Raw genomic sequence first — 17,409 nt, forward strand, 5'->3', positions numbered from 1 at the left:
CAAATGGACCATGCCGGGTCGGGTCAAGTCTTACCAATTATAGTTATGGACTTAGACATTAATCCAACATGTGGTTGCAAGGGTAAGCTACAAACCACATTTGTAGTGCGTCAGTTCAGATGAGGCATTGTTCGCTGGTGGAACACCCTGGGGAAGACTCTAAGCCCCAATGAGCCCCTACAACTGACTTGGGCAGAGTTTTTGGTGCATTTTAAGCACAAGTATTGCTCAGTCTAAAATTTGATCGAGCTAGAAAACCAATTCCTGACTTTGAAGAAAGGAAGCATGTCCATCGATGAATACACCAATAACTTCACGGAAAAAATGGAGTTTGCTTTGCGCCTTGTCCCAGACGAGCTAACAAAAATCGACAAGTACACAAAGGGACTTCCATGGGAGTACGCGGTGCCGGTACATCAGGCACCTACTCTAGAGGCAGCTATTTGGGCTGCCAAGTCTGTTGAAGATATGATCAAGGGAAGAGCCGCCATCAAGGTTGAAGTTGGCGATAACAGAAAGTTTGAAGGATCCACAAGGTCCGACGAGAAGAGAAAATTCTTGAAGCCTGGAGAAGGAGCACAATGGTGTGACAAGTGCAGAAGGAAGCACATTGGGAGATGCTCTAAAGAAATGACCTGCTTCAAATGCGGAAAGACTGGTCATTATGCCAGCGAATGCACAACCAAGAGAGAAGTTTGCTTTAAGTGCAGTGAAGAAGGACACTTCAAGCAAGACTGCCCAAGGAGAGAAGAAATCGCAAATCCAAATGTCCTACCAAAACCAAAGGCAAGATCATTTCAAATGATCCTTGACGAAGAATATTACAATGTTAGGAATCATGAATAAGGATTTTATATCCAAAGATCAAGATATGAAGTATCCGTACAGATATTATCATATGATGTAGCCTATTAGAGGCATAGTCTAGGGTGAACTTGAACACCTATGTAATTGTTTCAAGGAATAATATGAAACCTTCGTTTTGCTATCTGATATGTTAAGTTGTTGTGTGATTTTCTTGTATGGTGACTTGGAAAACTATGAGACAATACTTGGGAGAGTATGAGTAGGTGTGAATGGTAGTAGAGGCTTATACTACTGGACGCACAGGACTCGCGCTTGGATAAATGAAGCTCACAAGGTTACCAAGGCACTAATAACTGATTCTGTTTTGTTTATGTCTGTCGTTACCATCTTTTCGGTAATGACTAAGAAGATGATTGTTAATCGGACCCTAGTGGTCATATCAAATCGATTCCGACTTAGATGAATATGTTACTTTATTCAAAGTACCAAGATCGATGTAGCATTTGACTTAAGTCAGAAGATTGAAGTAAAAGATAATCGAAGTGATAAATAGAAGTATCGCAACCGTTGTTAAGGTAAGAAGCTTGTAGCTAGAAGTGCTACATGCTAGAATGTGATTATATCACGTTAGATCATGAAAGAAGGTATATTCATGATTCCTAGCATTGCTCTAAAAGACCTGAGTCTAAGCGTTGCATCATACAACAAGATCTCATTAGAACATGTCTCATCGGTCTGTTACAACAATCGAAGTAAAGAACTTATCTTAATTTAAGTCCATTTAAGAAAGAGCATGAGTCTCCAATAAGGAATGAGTTTGTAGCTCGAAGGTTAAGATTGAAAGGCCAACATAGGATAAAGAGCGTGTGCAAGATTGCGCACTGCCAACAGTCAAGGAGTCCTAGAGTTAGATACTCATTTGAAAGGACATAAGAGTTACGATTTCCACCTAGGATGGAAAGGAAATGAACAGAGTCATTATATAAGTACTATTTTTTGATGATTTCGGGACGTAATCATCCTAAGGGGAAGATAATTGTAACAACTGCAGATTCGGGCTAGTCAATTAATATATAATAAGTGTTAAAAATGATTTTTTATAGAAGATTATCTAGGATAAATAATCTTAACAAAAGTAATGTTACGGTTAACAATTGTAACCTATTTGACGTAATAAAGAAGAACCATTTAAATATTATATGTTTCATGATTATTATAATATAATAAAATAGACAAAATAAATCGAATCGTCCGTAAATCGAAAAAATAAGTGCACCGAAACATATATATATATATATATATATATATATATATATATATATATATATATATATATATATATATATATGAAGTACACATCGTCCCGATCCCGAAAATATAAATTTCGTCGAAATCCGAATCCGTATGAATTAGATACGATTTTTATAAGATATAAAAGTCAGTCGCGCACAATGAATGTATGACGTAAAAAGCTACGAAGAGAATGGTTGACTTTTAGCTAATGTGACCAAAATGAAAATCGTAGTACTCCTTAAAATAGGAATTTTGAGAAAAAGAATGCAAAAAACGGAGTTTGTACGAGAGAGTTATGATTTTAGCAAAAAAAATTTAATTTTATAAAAATATCAACAAAAATATAAATTCAAAATTAATCGACGGAGTCTAAACGAAATTGTTGATCGTGTCGATAGCAACGAGTGGATATAAAGAACATCAAAAATGGAGTTCGTATGAATGAGTTATAGTCTTTAATAACACATTTACGTATTAAAATAAAATATAAATCATATATACGTACACATATATATACATATGCATATATCATTAGAAAGGTATCGACGATGCGATCATTATAAGACTAGCGTTGAGTACTTTCGAGATTAGTTTAGTACAAATATACTTAAATCTATTTAAAATAGTATTATAAAGGGGTGTTTAGTTGTTTATATGTAACACCTGGTTCTTGGTACGTATTTAAATTCAAGTAATGTTGTAATTTGCTCTGGGACTCAGCGAGTTTGAGGCCCAACTCGTCGAGCCGAATCGACTTTTGATCGGGGGTTTAAGTGACCTACTCGACGAGTCGGAAGACCGACTCGGCGAGTAGGACTTTCTGGATGAAACCCTAATATTTGGGTTTGCACCCTATTTAAACACCTTATAACACCCCAACCCAGCCCCCATCGTCCCTCCCAACCCATAGAAAACCCTAACTCGAAACCCTAGCCATTTATTGAGTGTTCTTGAGCTTTGTGGTGCCATTTTTGTGTGATTGTAGTTTTAAAATGAGAAGGAAGCTTGTGAGATCAAGAGGAAGCAAGTAGTTCCAGAGTTTTGGGAACATTTTTAGCTTATTTGAGGTATAAAGTTGAAACCTTGGCTATTCATTGCTTAGATCTTGATTTAGGGATATTTTCTACATTTTTCTAAGCATTAGTGAAATTATATTCGGGATTGGGTGTAGAAGTGAGTTTGTGCTTTAGATCTGAAACCATTTAGGGTTCCCATGGCATAAAGGTGCCAAATTATGGCCATGGGAGACCCATGCATCTTGTAGACCTCTTTTATTGGCTTTTTGAGCCAAAGGCCCCATGCATGTCCATCAAGTTTGAAGCTTTACGTATAAAATGGACCCTAGGAGTCCAGATCTATGGTTTTGATGCATTAAGAACCATTATAATCAACTTTATGGTTTTGGACAAAGAGGGACTTGGTGAGTCGTTCATGGGACTCGGCGAGTTAGGGTGTATTTTCCGTCAAACCCTTTCTGTTTATGGACCAGATGTTAAGATCGAAGGTTCCCTAGTTGTTTAGTTTCACTAGGGACCTGGAAATCATAGGACTCAGCGAGTGGATGAACAGACCCGGCGCGTTCAAGGCAATGTCCCAGCCACATGAATACGGACTCAGCGAGTTCAGAGGGAGCTCAACAAGTCATAGACTAAACACCTTCTTATGGATGAAGATGAACTCGGTGAGTCGATTGAAGATAGTCCGATATGTTATTGAAGGCGAACTCGTCGAGCTCTTGCAAGACTCGACGAGTAGGGATGGGATTATGGCATTTTGTGGATATGGGGACTCGACGAGTTGGCGGCCAACTTGGCGAGTCGAGTCAACTAGATGTTGACATTAACCAAAAGTTGAATTTGACCAAGGATTTGACTTTGACTTTGACTTGGATTTTAGTGACTCTTGTAAGGGTTATTAGTATGGGTTGATAACTTATAAAAGTTGTTGTGTGGGGATTGAGGACTTGGGGAGAGTCGATTTTCACACCGAGGACAGTGCAAAGACTACACGATGTTGAAGTGAGTTACCTTTTAGTAGAAGTGGGTCTAAGGCACCAAGGGCAACCCACTAGTAGTTGATTATGGTTAAGATTATTGTCTTTGTGATAATTGTCTGGTTTGCTATTACTTGATGTGTTCTATGTGCCAGTATGATATGTTCTATGTGATAGAGGTAGTAAGAGGGGAATAGTCCGCCGATTTGGTCGTTAGGACCGAAGGGTAGGTCGGACGCCCCATATATGTCTGACATCATGTTTATGATATGTTATTATGTGATAGAAGTAGTGAGTGAAATAGTCCCCATAACCAGGTGAGATAGATCGGAGGGTAGGCAGGCACCCCAAAATGTCCTAAGATGGGTAGGTTAGCACCCCATAATGGCTTGACATGTGTAGGTCAGCACCCTGGAATGGCTTGACATGGGAAGGTCGGGCACCCCAGAATTGCCCGGCAGTATGTATGATTGTATGGTATGTGGTATGACGGGGGAACTCACTAAGCTTCGTGCTTACAATTTTTAGTTTTGGTTTCCTGTACGTCTTCAGCTGAGGGGAAGGAGTTGGTAGGGTAGCAGCGCATTACACACACATGATTTCTGCTTTGAGAACCCTGGGATTGTACTCTGACATATTACTATTTGATGATATGGTTTTTTTGAGAATTGTGATTTGTGACTTGATGTTTGAAATGATAACAATGATGTTTTCGGTAAGCTATATTCATAGTTAATATAATTAAGAAAAAAAATTTGGGTCTCGATTTTGGGATGTTACAAGTTGGTATCAGAGCCTTGGTTTGAGGGATTCGCGCACACCTTCGGGGTGTCTGAACTCAAATCGAGGGCTTGAAGGATTTTTACAAGAGAAATGGTTTTCTAAAATTTAAGATAAGGAGTTTTGAGAAAGAACAAGGTGTGTGATGCGTGCGACCGGCCGAGCTCAATTAAGTTTTCCCCAAGATACCCGTACATGCTATGTTATGTTATATGATATGATTATGAGATGCATGCTAGATTAGGGCTAAGGATCTAGGAAGGATACCTTATATGCCTATTGTATGAGTTTACTAAGCTGTATGCTAGGGCTGGTTAGTGAGCAATATGGTAGCCTGATTAGGTTATGCCTGGTATTGGTTACTCAATGCACGAATGCTGCTTGCTTTGTGGTAATAGGGGTTCCGACTAGCTTTAACTAACTAGTGAGCTGATATGTAATAGTATCCGCAAGCTAGTTAGGGAAAGATGGTAGGGACTTCTTGTGCAGCTGATGGCGAAGATGATGGGTTTTGAGCATTCTAACACTTCCTAAGTGTACATGCAACCCTAATAACCTTGGATCTATGTTTGTCTAATTATCATGCAAAGTTGAATTCCAAGGTTATATTCCTATCTAGCATACATAGGGAACAATTTTCAACTTGAATGAAAGATAGAATAACATACCTTGTTGTTGCTTGTGATCCTTGAAACCTTGTGAGCCTAGCACCCCAAGTGTGATGCCTCAAATGCTTCACACAACACCAAATGCAAAGGAGTAAACTTTAAGAGAATCTCACACTTGCAAAAATCTGCCTAGCCCTCACTTGTTCATGTGTAGCCGATTCTGGTGGAGAATATGATCCTTATATAGTGTTGACGTATCTAGGGTTACACCATGTAAACCTTAATGTGTCATGACTCTTCATTTCCATGACCCATGGGTTTGTAACTCCTATGGAGCATCCATTGAGCATCCTATGGGTGGAACCCAACTTGATAATCCATGGAGCCTCTTAGCCCACTATACAAGTATGGATGATTTACATAATCAACCCATATATTTAATTAGTTATCTTTTGATCACTTAATTAATTCTTGATCAAACTAATTAAATAATATTATTAATATATTAGAACTTATAATATATTAATAATCCACAAGTGTTATTTCTCTCATTTAGTCTATCCAATTGCATGGTGCCATGCAACCCATATTGACCATGCCGAGTCGGTTCAAATACATAACATAAATAGTTATGGACTTAGTCACCTTATCCAACAGAAGAGTAGGTCAGAGAGTGCCCTAGGACATGCCTAGGATGAGATTAGTTGGAAAGTAAAAAAAGACTTGGTGAAGTCAAGGCAATTCTTGAGCAGTGGATCCGTACTCGAATCAACGAGGGTTAAGATAGAATAGGAAATTTGGAGAGTGTGTGAGATCTCTTGAGAGTATGTATAACCCTGAAATCATTGTGTTTATTTTCAGTATGGCGATTACACAACATGGAGCAGGATCTGGGTCAGGATCAGTGTCAGGCTCGGGTGCGGGATCCGAGTAGGTTGATGACAGGCTACACGAGTTCATCGCTCTGAGATCACGAGAGGTATCCTTGAGGCGACCCCGATTATTTTCGGATCGATCAATGAGGGGATTGTTGAGCTGATGGAGGATCACCTCTGAACATTCAGGAGTGACTTGGTGTCCAGCTAGTATTCGACCCGAGAGTAGCATGGTCGATCAATGAGGGGACCCCATTGTTTCCAGGAGTTTTGGACTAGATGTATAAGCCCATAACTATTATTGGTATGTATTCGACCCGAGAGTAGCATGGTCCATTTAGGTTGCACTTCACCGGTACAATTTATATGGATAGTATTTTGAGAATAGTATGTTTATGATTTATATTAATATATTATAAGTTCTAATATATTAATATGGAATAATATTATTTAATTAGTATTGATGAAGAATTACTTTAGTGATCAAAAGGTAACTAATTAAATATGGACTCTTATATTTATATAGAGTGGGCCAATGCTTCTTTAGAATGGGCTAGGCTTGCATGGATAGTCCATGGAGCTTTAACCCATGGATATTTTGAAAATGAAAGGTCATGGGTATTAGGGTTTACATGAATGTAACCCTAATCCACCACACTATATAGAAGGGTCCTTGGCACATGAATGGGACGAGTGTGTGAGAAAACAAGAGTGGGCAAATTTCTAGTGTGCTTACTATTCTCTCAAGATTTCCAACGTGTTTTTTTGGTGATTTGTGATTCCACTTGAGGCCACACTATTGGGGCTGAGCTCTTAAAGTTCAAGACTTCAAGCTTCATCAAAAGGTATGTCATCTAACTAGGCTTTTGTACTATAGTTGCTTCATATTATGCTAGTTGGGATGAAACCTTGGAATAGTGAATATTTGCATGTATAATAGAGAAAACACAGATCGAAGGTTTATAGGGTTGCATGTACACCATATGAGTGTTAGAATGCTTAAAACCCATCAAGGAGATGGATCGAAGACATCGAGTCTATGCAATTGATGAGCTTCTGCCTGGATAGGTCGAAGGTCCGCTTTGTTGCGGGTTGTTTGAGGGACAGAGCTAGGGATTGGTGGGAGTTAGTCGGTAACTCACTGGTAGCCTGAGCCATTGAGGCTATGACTTGGTTAGACTTTGTGACCAGGTTCAGGGATGAGTTTGTGCCAGCTGTGGAGCTTCAGCAGTTAGATAGGGAGTTCCTTGACATGAGACAGACTACGGAGTCAGTGGCAGAGATCAACACTAAGTTTTGGGAGAGGGCCTTGTTGGTACCTCAGTATGTAGGAGATGAGGACATGCGGACGACCCACTATCACGACATGTTAAGGGATGATATCCGGGAGCATGTCAGCTTCTCAGCCTATCCCACCCTGGAGTCCATGATTGCTAGAGAGAGATAGAAAGAGAGAGAGAGAGAGAGAGAGAGAGAGATTGACTTAGAGCACCTCAAGAAGAGGAAGGAAGAGACAGAGCAGAGTATTGGAATTTCGAGGAAGAAACCCAAGGGATCCGATGCTAGGTCGAAGGGCCAGCTAGGCTAGAGCCGTTGTAGGAAATGCGGTAGGCCGCATGAGGGATCTTGTAGAGCGGAATCATCAAGATTCTACAAGTGCGACAAGATGGGGCATTTTAGCAGGGATTGTAGTGCTCCTTCCCTCACTGTTCAGACTTCGTATCTGATTTTTTTCATTGCAATCAGAGGGGCCATAAAAAGGACAATTGCCCTAGATTGACAGCAGCAACAACGCCAGTGGTGGCGCTGACTCCAGCGATTGCGCGAGCTACAGATGACCAAAAGGTCAATTCAAAGGCTCCAGTGGTGAGGAGCCGAGCATTTCAGTTGACAACCAAGGAGGCACGCGCCGCACCTGATGTGGTGACGGTTATGGTTGCTTCCCTCTAAATTTTTATTATATGTCGCTTGTGATATTGATGTATTATGCTATGTGTTTTGTTTAGGATAGTTCCATGTGAACGGTATCCCGGTCCAGGTGTTGTTTGATTCAAGTACCACCCGATCATTTGTCTCTCTTGTGCTTAGCAAGAGGTTTCCTGAGTTTTCGAACATGTTAGATTGCCCTCTAGAGGTCGAGATTGCGGACAACCGGTTAGTGTGGGCATCAAAGGTATTTATAGATTCTGTTTTGAGGTTGTACGAGGAGCGCTACTTGGTACATTTGGTTCCCATACCATTGCGGGGGAACAAGGTTATCATAGCGATGTATTGGTTGAGCTCCAATGGGGGCACTGATCGACTGTGCGCAACAGTTGGTTCGGATCAGGACCACAGGTGGGGGAGAGCTGGTGATTAAGGGCGAGAGGCCACAACGTGGACTAGCTTTATGTTCAGCAGCAAGTGCTAGGCGCTACCTCCAACAGGTTTGTGTGGCGTATGTCGCCTATATTTTGGATACCCGAGAGGTGGGCCAGGTGATGGTGAGTGATGTGCTAGTGGTACGAGAGTACACGGATGTATTTCCAGAGCAGCTGCCTGGGATTACTCCGGAGAGGCAGGTAGAGTTCAGGATCAACCTGGTCCCTGGTGGGGCTCCGATAGCCAAGGCACCATATCGATTGGATCTTCCTGAGATGCAAGAGTTGTCTACACAGCTGCATGAGCTGTTAGACAAGGGATTCATCAGACCGAGCAGTTTGCCTTGGGGACCCCCAATACTATTCGTGAAAAATAAGGACGAGTCGCATAAGATGTGTATAGACTACTGAGAGCTGAATAAGGTAATGGTGAAGAACCTTTACCCATTCCCGAGGATTGATAACCTCTTTGACCAGCTTTAGGGAGCATATTGGTTCTCCAAGATCGATCTGTGTTCGGGTTACCATCAGAAGAATGATTTGCGGACTCGATATGGTCATTATGAGTTTGTGGTGATGCCTTTTAGGCTCACTAATGCTCCTGTCGCGTTCATGGATATCATGAACCATGTGTGTAGACTGATGTTGGATCGGTCTCTGATAGTTTTCATTGATGACATCTTGGTCTATTCCAAGACTTGGGAGTAGCATGAGGAGCAATTGCAGGAGGTATTGGATACTCTGAGGAGAAGAGTTTGTATGCCAAGTTCTCCAAGTGTGAGTTCTGGTTGCGCGAGGTGCATTTTCTTGGGCAGCTTGTCAACCAGGACGGGATTTCAGTCGATCCGGACAACGTGGAGGCCATGATAAGGTGGGAGGTCCCAAAGTCTCCATCTGAGATTTGGAGCTTCCTGGGATTGGCAGGGTACTATCGGAGACTCAATCAAGACTTCTCCAAGATAGTCGTGCCTTTGAACCGGTTGACAATGAAAGTAGTGGTTTTTTACTGAGGGTCAGACCAGCATGCTGCATTCAAGACTCTGAGACAGAGATTGTGCGAGGCGCCAATATTATCCCTGCCAGAGGACATGGATGATTTTATGGTATATTGTGATGCGTCTATCTCAGGTTTAGGCACGGTAATGATGTAGAGGGGGCATGTTATCGCCTACACTTCGAGGCGGCAGAAGCCTTATGAGGCAAACTATCCGACGCATGTTTGGAGTTGGGGGCAGTTGTTTTCGCCCTCAAGATTTGGCGTCATTATCTTTATGGGGTCTGTTGTACCATTTACACAGACCATAAGATTTTGAGGTATCTTATGGATCAGCCAAATCTGAACATAAGACAACATTGATGGCTGGATTTGGTGAAGGATTCTGATTGTGAGATCCTTTACCACCCGTGGAAGGCCAATGTTGGGGCCGACACGCTTAGCCACAAGGCAGCCCCGATTAGAGAGGTTTGCCTATGGATGACGGTAGTGACTCCACTGTTGGAGCATATCCGTGAGGCGTAGGTCGAGGGCCTGAAGGAGGAGTGTCGGAAGTGCGAGCGGATCATAGGCCAGGTGGTGTGATAATCGTCAATTTCTGGTCAAGTCAAAGTCAAATAAAGTCAACAGGTCAAACCGGTCAACTCATCTAACCCTTGTATATTAGGGTTTTCCTTATGCTTAAAGTTGTTCAACTCGCTATTTTAATAAGAATCCATCACTTGGAAAGTTCATATGTTCGGAAATTCTAAACCCTAATCAGGGCACGTGATGGATCTATTTGATAAAACCTTATTCCTTAACCCTCGGGGGCATATAACAATCATAACGAGCCTTAACGGGATGTACAAACCTTGCGTTATGAAGCCAAACACTTAAAAAGGTCGCAAACAAAGTCTCTCTCTCTCGATCTCTTTCACTCTATCTCTCTGAATGAGATATCTCTCCCAAATCTCTCTCTGAATGAGAAATCTCTCTCTGAATGAGAAATCTCTCAATGTATGGGAAATCTCTCCTAAATTTCTCCAAGCATGTGAAATTTCTCCCAAATCTCTCTCTGAATGAGAAATCTCTCCAAGTGTGTGAAATCTCTCCCAAATCTCTCCAAGCATGTGAAATCTCTCCCAAATCTCTCTCTGAATGAGAAATCTCTCCGAAATCTCTCTCTGAATGAGAAAGCTCCCTAAGTATGTGAAATCTCTCCCGAATCTCTCTCAACTTCTTATAACCACTCAGGGCATCCCGACCCTTAATTTAGACGAAAACCGCTCAAAAACAGAAGTTTACGCGAAAAACAACCTTAAGGAGCTAAACCCTCTTAAGGAGCCGAACCCTAAGAAGCCTCCTTGACCGAACTTCACCTTTGCTTCTAACAAGATTCGGTTCTGACAAGAATGACCTTCGGTCCGAGATTGCAGCCTTCGGTCCGAGATAGAACCTTCGGTTCCGAGAGGCGAAACTGAGACCGAACCCTACCTTTGGTTCTATGCTCCAAAGGAGCCGAACCTTCGCACCTTCGGCCTTGAGTTTCGGATTTCAGCAATTTCTACCCGATTTTCAATATTTTTAGCATTTTGAGCCCGTTTTTGGTGATTTTAATGTGGAATTTTCACCTAAACTCATATTTTAACATAATAAACACTAAATATTCATATTTTAATTATATTTTGGGGAAAATCCTTGCCTAAGAATAAAATCTAGTAAGTAAGATTTATAGGTGGAGTGTTGACTTTGCCTTAGTGTATAACACAAGCAACCACCCCATACCCACTCAATGACCAGCCCTTGTCCTTCCACCATACCCAGTCATTTCATTGTCCTTTCCCACCATTTTTCCAGCTACACTCTTGGTCAAAGGCTACAAACTCCTCTCTCTCCTCACATTTCTCTCATTTTCCACCAAAGAACAAACTTCATTCTCTCTCTCACTTTCTCTCTCTAAATCTCGAGATTTCAAGGTTGTTCTTGAGCATTACCTCCACATTTGGTAAGTATCTTCACCCTACACTTGATTATCTTGCATCCCTTCACCCAATTCATGGATTCCTTACTCAAACATCATCATAATTATTGCTAGGTCATCGAATCTTCAAGCATCTCCCAAGTGTTATTGACTTGGAAACTCCTTCTATTCACCATCCATCTTCTGAAATCACTCAAGGTGAGTTCATACCACTATATTTTCATGTTTTCTCAAGTTTTAAGGGGGGGGGGGGGGAATACAAGTTAAAACACCAAGAACATAACTAAACTCATCCAACAACTTTCATCAGAAAAGTTTAACTCCATTCACGGACTGTTTTGGTCAACCTAAACATTTTAGTTTTCAAAACTATATTAGATGATAATAGTTCAGGTTTATACCTTTAAAATGACTACTTGCATATGTCCATACAATATTTCTACAATTTATGGCGATTTTAACAAAATTGCCTATCACTGTAGCTACGAATTCGAACCAGTCTGTGAATATGGACATTTTCACATAAGTGAGAGACATCTAAAAATCATAATAAAATTTATGAACAAACTAGACACACTTTATAAACTCTCAGAGTTTATGGATTAAATTTTCGACTTTGTATGATTTTTCTGTGATTTTTCCAAAACAGTGCAGAAATGTTAAAAACCAGTTAACAGCTTACAACTTTCATCACACTTTGTAACGTGTTGAGCAAAGTGTTTATCTTTGATGATTTCATATTTTACCTGTGTTTTCCGTTGTAGTATAATTATATAAAAGAAAATTCTCGCTGATTGGTAGAGTCCTTTGTCATTACAAATAATACCAGATAAGGCATGATAAACATAGTTATGTTTTTCCATATATTCGACTCACATAAAATGGGGTTCAATTGCATTACAAACATTTTTGATAAACTATAATAGGCATAGTTTATGTTTCATACACATTACAAAAGTTATGTTAAACTATAATAGGTATAGTTTATGTTTCAATTACATTTCAAACTCATTACCAAAGGTTTTCAGTTCACGTAAATCTGTTAATGAATAAATTTGTGAGACATTCGCTTCGCGTTACATCCAAAGTAATGAAATCAAAAGTCTTATAAATTGTAACCAGAGTCTCTTGTAGGGAGAATGTGATAGTTGTGTATAGATCTGTAACGCCCGTAGATCCAGGCTAGTCAATTTAGAGATAATAGGGGTTGAAAACGACTTTTTAACAAAAGATTATTTAAAATAAATAATCTTAACTAAGTTGTAGAATACGTCTCAAGGGTTCCAAACATATAAAGAACGTTGAAATCCGAGTTATAACGAAGAAGTTATGGTACATCGAAGTTTTTTGGCATAACCGACACGACACCGGGAGACGTAAATAGTGAATTTACGATAGAGGACTTTTTAGCCTTAGTAATCTAAACAAAAGTCGTAGAATATGTTAAAATAAGAGCGTCCATAAAAAGAACGCCCAAATTTTCTAACATTTGGCATAGTAATCTAAGTTCGTATGAGGAAGTTATGAATTTTCTAACATTTGGCATAGCAGTACACAACCCGAAACTCAAATTTTAGTTCGAGTGGTTTTTGGCCTACGTGACCTAGATGAAAGTTGAATATCTCATTAATAGGAACTCAACGGTAAAAAGACAGATGAAAACAGAGTCCGTACGTAGAAGTTATGAATTTTACGCGGACATTTAACAGTATAGTCTCCTCGTACAATTAAATTTAAGATCGGTCGAGAATTAGCCGACGGAGTCAAAATGAAAGTTGTAGATCTTATTTTTACCTACGTGTGGATATAAATAACGTCAAAAATGGAGTTTGTATGTGAAAGTTACGGATTTTAGAAGTCGGGAGTGTGCTTTGCGAAAATAGGTGATGTGGCACAATCTTGGCCATTGCTTTCTCCCCAAGTCTTGCCACTAGATGGTCACATCTGGCACCAAGTTCACCCATTTTCACCCTATAAATAGAACCTCTCCAACACTCATTTTCTTCACACATTTCCCATTCTTTCTTCTATTTACTCTCTTTCTAGAACCTCTCTCTAACCGCGAAAGCCCTGAAAAGCCTAGGGAACCTCCCTAGCACGAGGCGGAAGCCCCGGAGTGCTTGACGGCTCTGAGAAGAAGAGCTTTTCGGCTCGCGAATGCTGCTCCAAGCAAAGCTCGATTTTCTATAAAAACCGTTGTAAGTGAGCTACGCCTACGCTATTTTTAATATAGCTTTTATTTAATTATAGTAACGTTACTAGTAACTTATAATAAGTACTTGAACTATTATTATGGGTTATATAAGTCTTCTTTAATGCTTATATAATAGTAATAATAGCTAGACTATTAATTCATCTCGATAAATAATATACTAAACTCTAGTGGTAATAATACTAGGTTTCGTCGAAGGAAATTATTTTAAAGTAAACGAAGCGCTGTACGAGTACCCAGTCACCACCTTATCAAGTGAGTGCATTGTCCCTTTCATCTTACACATAGATATGAAGTATTTAATATAAATTACGTGCTATGTGTGAATATTATCTGAATACTTGTTATCTATGCTGGATGAACAATTTTATACATGTTTTAAATGATTTAAACTGTATATGTATTTTATATCTACAAAATGTGTTAGGTAAAACATAGGTAGATGTAATAGTTGTTGTGTGAAAAAATAAAATAATGAGAGGCCTCGTTATAGATGTTATTGATGATCCAGTCATCTAGCGGAGTATAGATGACGACCACAGACTATTCTAGACAGTCTAGTGGAACGCTAGCAGGCTCGCAACATGTAGGTGTTTATTTGAACTGTGTGTTTATTTGAACTGTGTGCTCACCAGCAGTACTCCATCCCCCACATGGTTATCTTATTTGACATGAATTGTTGAGGAACCCCCGAAGCATGTGTTGTCACCCCGATGAAAGTCCCTTAGACTAGGTCCCTTGTGTTAGATGTTTTAGGGATGTAAAGTGAGGATAACGGGAACGGGTAATCGGGTTTGTTTTGTTTGATAAAGTTAATAAAATTATTTATTGTGGGTTGAAAACCCTATATACTCACCGGGTTTCCCAACCTGACCCACTCAGTTTATTTATATCACAGGTGTTAATATGAAGTCACATTACACTGAGAGATTAAGGAGATATAAATCACTAGTGATAATGAATGTAATTGACGATGACATCCCAAATGTTTTAAATGAATAAAAATATTTTTCTTTGGAAATTCTTTGATACCGTATTTATCATGTTTTACTGGGAACAAATTCCGCAACATTTTTATTAAAAGAGGTACTCTGATTTTTATAAAGCATAAACAAAATCGGTATTTTTCTGGCCGTGAAAATGGGGATGTCACAAGATCTATATTGGGTCTGAAAAACCTACACCTGAGTTGCATGCCATAGCTAGACCAGCAGGGCTGGGGTGACAAGTGTCATTTAACTGGCGATGCCTGAAGAACGTCGTATTACAAGGCCGACAGGGCCATAGTATGGTTAAAATAACTCACATGGGGTATTAATAAAACATAAGTTTTATGGGTTTTTACTTTTAAATTGAACAAGTTTAGGTCAATTTTGACTTGCATAAAATTTATTTGAAGTATGGAAAGATACTTGTACATTTCAGTCTTAAATTTTAAGACTATAATGCGTTTTATAAAGGGAAATATTGGATTTTTCTTGAATAAGCATCACTTTTACGAACGGAAAAGGATTTTAGCATCACATTCAAAAGCTTATGAACTCACCAACTTAATTGTTGACACTTTTTTGAAACTACTTGTATTCTCAGGAAATCAGTAAATCAGATAAACAACAGCTTTTGAGGATAGGACGCTCAGACGTCAAACATTTCATTTTGTCATCATAATGTAATTTTTTTAGAATATGTGAACACGTACTACGATGTAACAATTTTATTATATTTGTGATGGTTGTATTTACTTTGAACACTATTATACTCATTGTTATGATAATACACATGAAGTCCACCACCCCCGAACGTTTCCTGCATTCTTGGTTTGGGGGTGTGACAGGTGGCCTCCTTTGTTTATGATAGTCGTGGATTGTTGACCTTGCATGAGAGGGTATGGGTACCGTACTGGGGCGGGGTACTGCATATCTTGATGGAGGAGGCCCACAAGTCCAGGTTCTCCATCGATCTAACGACAACGAAGATGTATAGAGATCTTCGACCCGACTACTGGTGACCTTGAATGAAGTGGGACGTTGCCTGGTATGTTCAGAGGTGCTTGACCTACAGAAGGGTCAAGGCCATGCACTAGAGGCCTCATGGAAAGACGCAGCCGTTGTACATCCCCATGTGGAAATAGGAAGATATTACTATGGATTTCATCACAAAGCTTCCCAGGACTACACGAGGAGTGGATTCAATTTGGGTAATCATGGATCGGTTGACCAAGAGTCCCCATTTCATACTGATCCAGGAGAGCATCTCGGTCGAGAAGCTGGTTGATATCTACATCCGAGATGTAGTAGCTCGGCACGGAGTGCCAGTCTCAGTGATTTCGGACCGAGACGTGCGGTTTACTTCCAGATTCTGGAAGAAGTTTCACGACGAGTAGGGTACTCGTCTACACCGCTTTTCACCCGCAGACGGATGGTCAGAGTGAGCGGACCATCCAGACTCTGGAGGATATGATGTGGGCTTGTATTTTAGACTTCGGAGGTGGTTGAGATACTTACCTTCCTTTGGCTGAGTTTTCCTATAATAACAACTATCATGCGAGTATTGACCGTCCTCCCTTTGATATGTTGTATGAGAGGAAGTGCAAGACCCCGATATGCTGGGGCGAAGTTGGCCAGAGGGTCATGGGGAGTACCAAAGTGGTACTCAATACTAGGAGAGGATCCAACATGTGCAGAGCAAGCTTCAGACTGCTCAGGGTCGGCAGAAAAGTTACGCTGACAAGCATCATTCGGACTTAGAATTCCAGGTCAGGGATATGGTGCTCCTGAAGGTGTCACCTTGTAGAGGTGTCATCTGGTTTAGGAAGTGGGGAAAGTTGGGCCCTAGATACATTGGACCTTTCAGGGTTGCAACACGGGTGGGTAAGGTGGCATATAGGCTAGACATGCCAGCTGAACTCAGCTGGATTGACAGTACTTTTCACGTCTCCTAATTGAGAAAGTTCCTGGTGGACGACTTAGCAGTGGTGCCTTTGGAGGATATTTAGGTGGATGACAGCCTGAACTACATCGAGCGGCCGATAGCTATCCTCAACAGGAAGTCGAAGGATCTGAGAAACAAGAGGGTGGAACTACTGAAGGTGCAATGGCAGCACCGCAAGGGCTCGGAATGGACCAGGGAGCCGAAGAATGAGATGAGGGAGCACTACCCAAGCTTTTTCCAGATTCAGCAGTAGACTTCGAGGACAAAGTCTAAAATAAGTAGGGGAGATTTGTAACACCCGGTTCCTAGTATGTATTTAAATTCAAGTAATGTTGTAATTTGCTCTGGGACTCGGCGAGTTAGAGGTCCAACTCGTCGAGTAGACTGGACTTTTGATCGGGGGTTTAAGTGACCTACTTGATGAGTCAGAAGACCGACTCAGCGAGTAGGACTGTCTGGATGAAACCCTAGTATTTGGGTTTGCATCCTATTTAAACACCTTATAACACCCCAACCCAACCCCCATCGTCCCTCCCAACCCAGATAAAACGTTAACTCAAAACCCTAGCCATTTATTGAGTGTTCTTGAGCTT

This window comes from Lactuca saligna, chromosome 7, assembly GCF_052625555.1.
Source record: "Lactuca saligna cultivar CGN05327 chromosome 7, ASM5262555v1, whole genome shotgun sequence".
Lineage (NCBI taxonomy): Eukaryota > Viridiplantae > Streptophyta > Magnoliopsida > Asterales > Asteraceae > Lactuca > Lactuca saligna.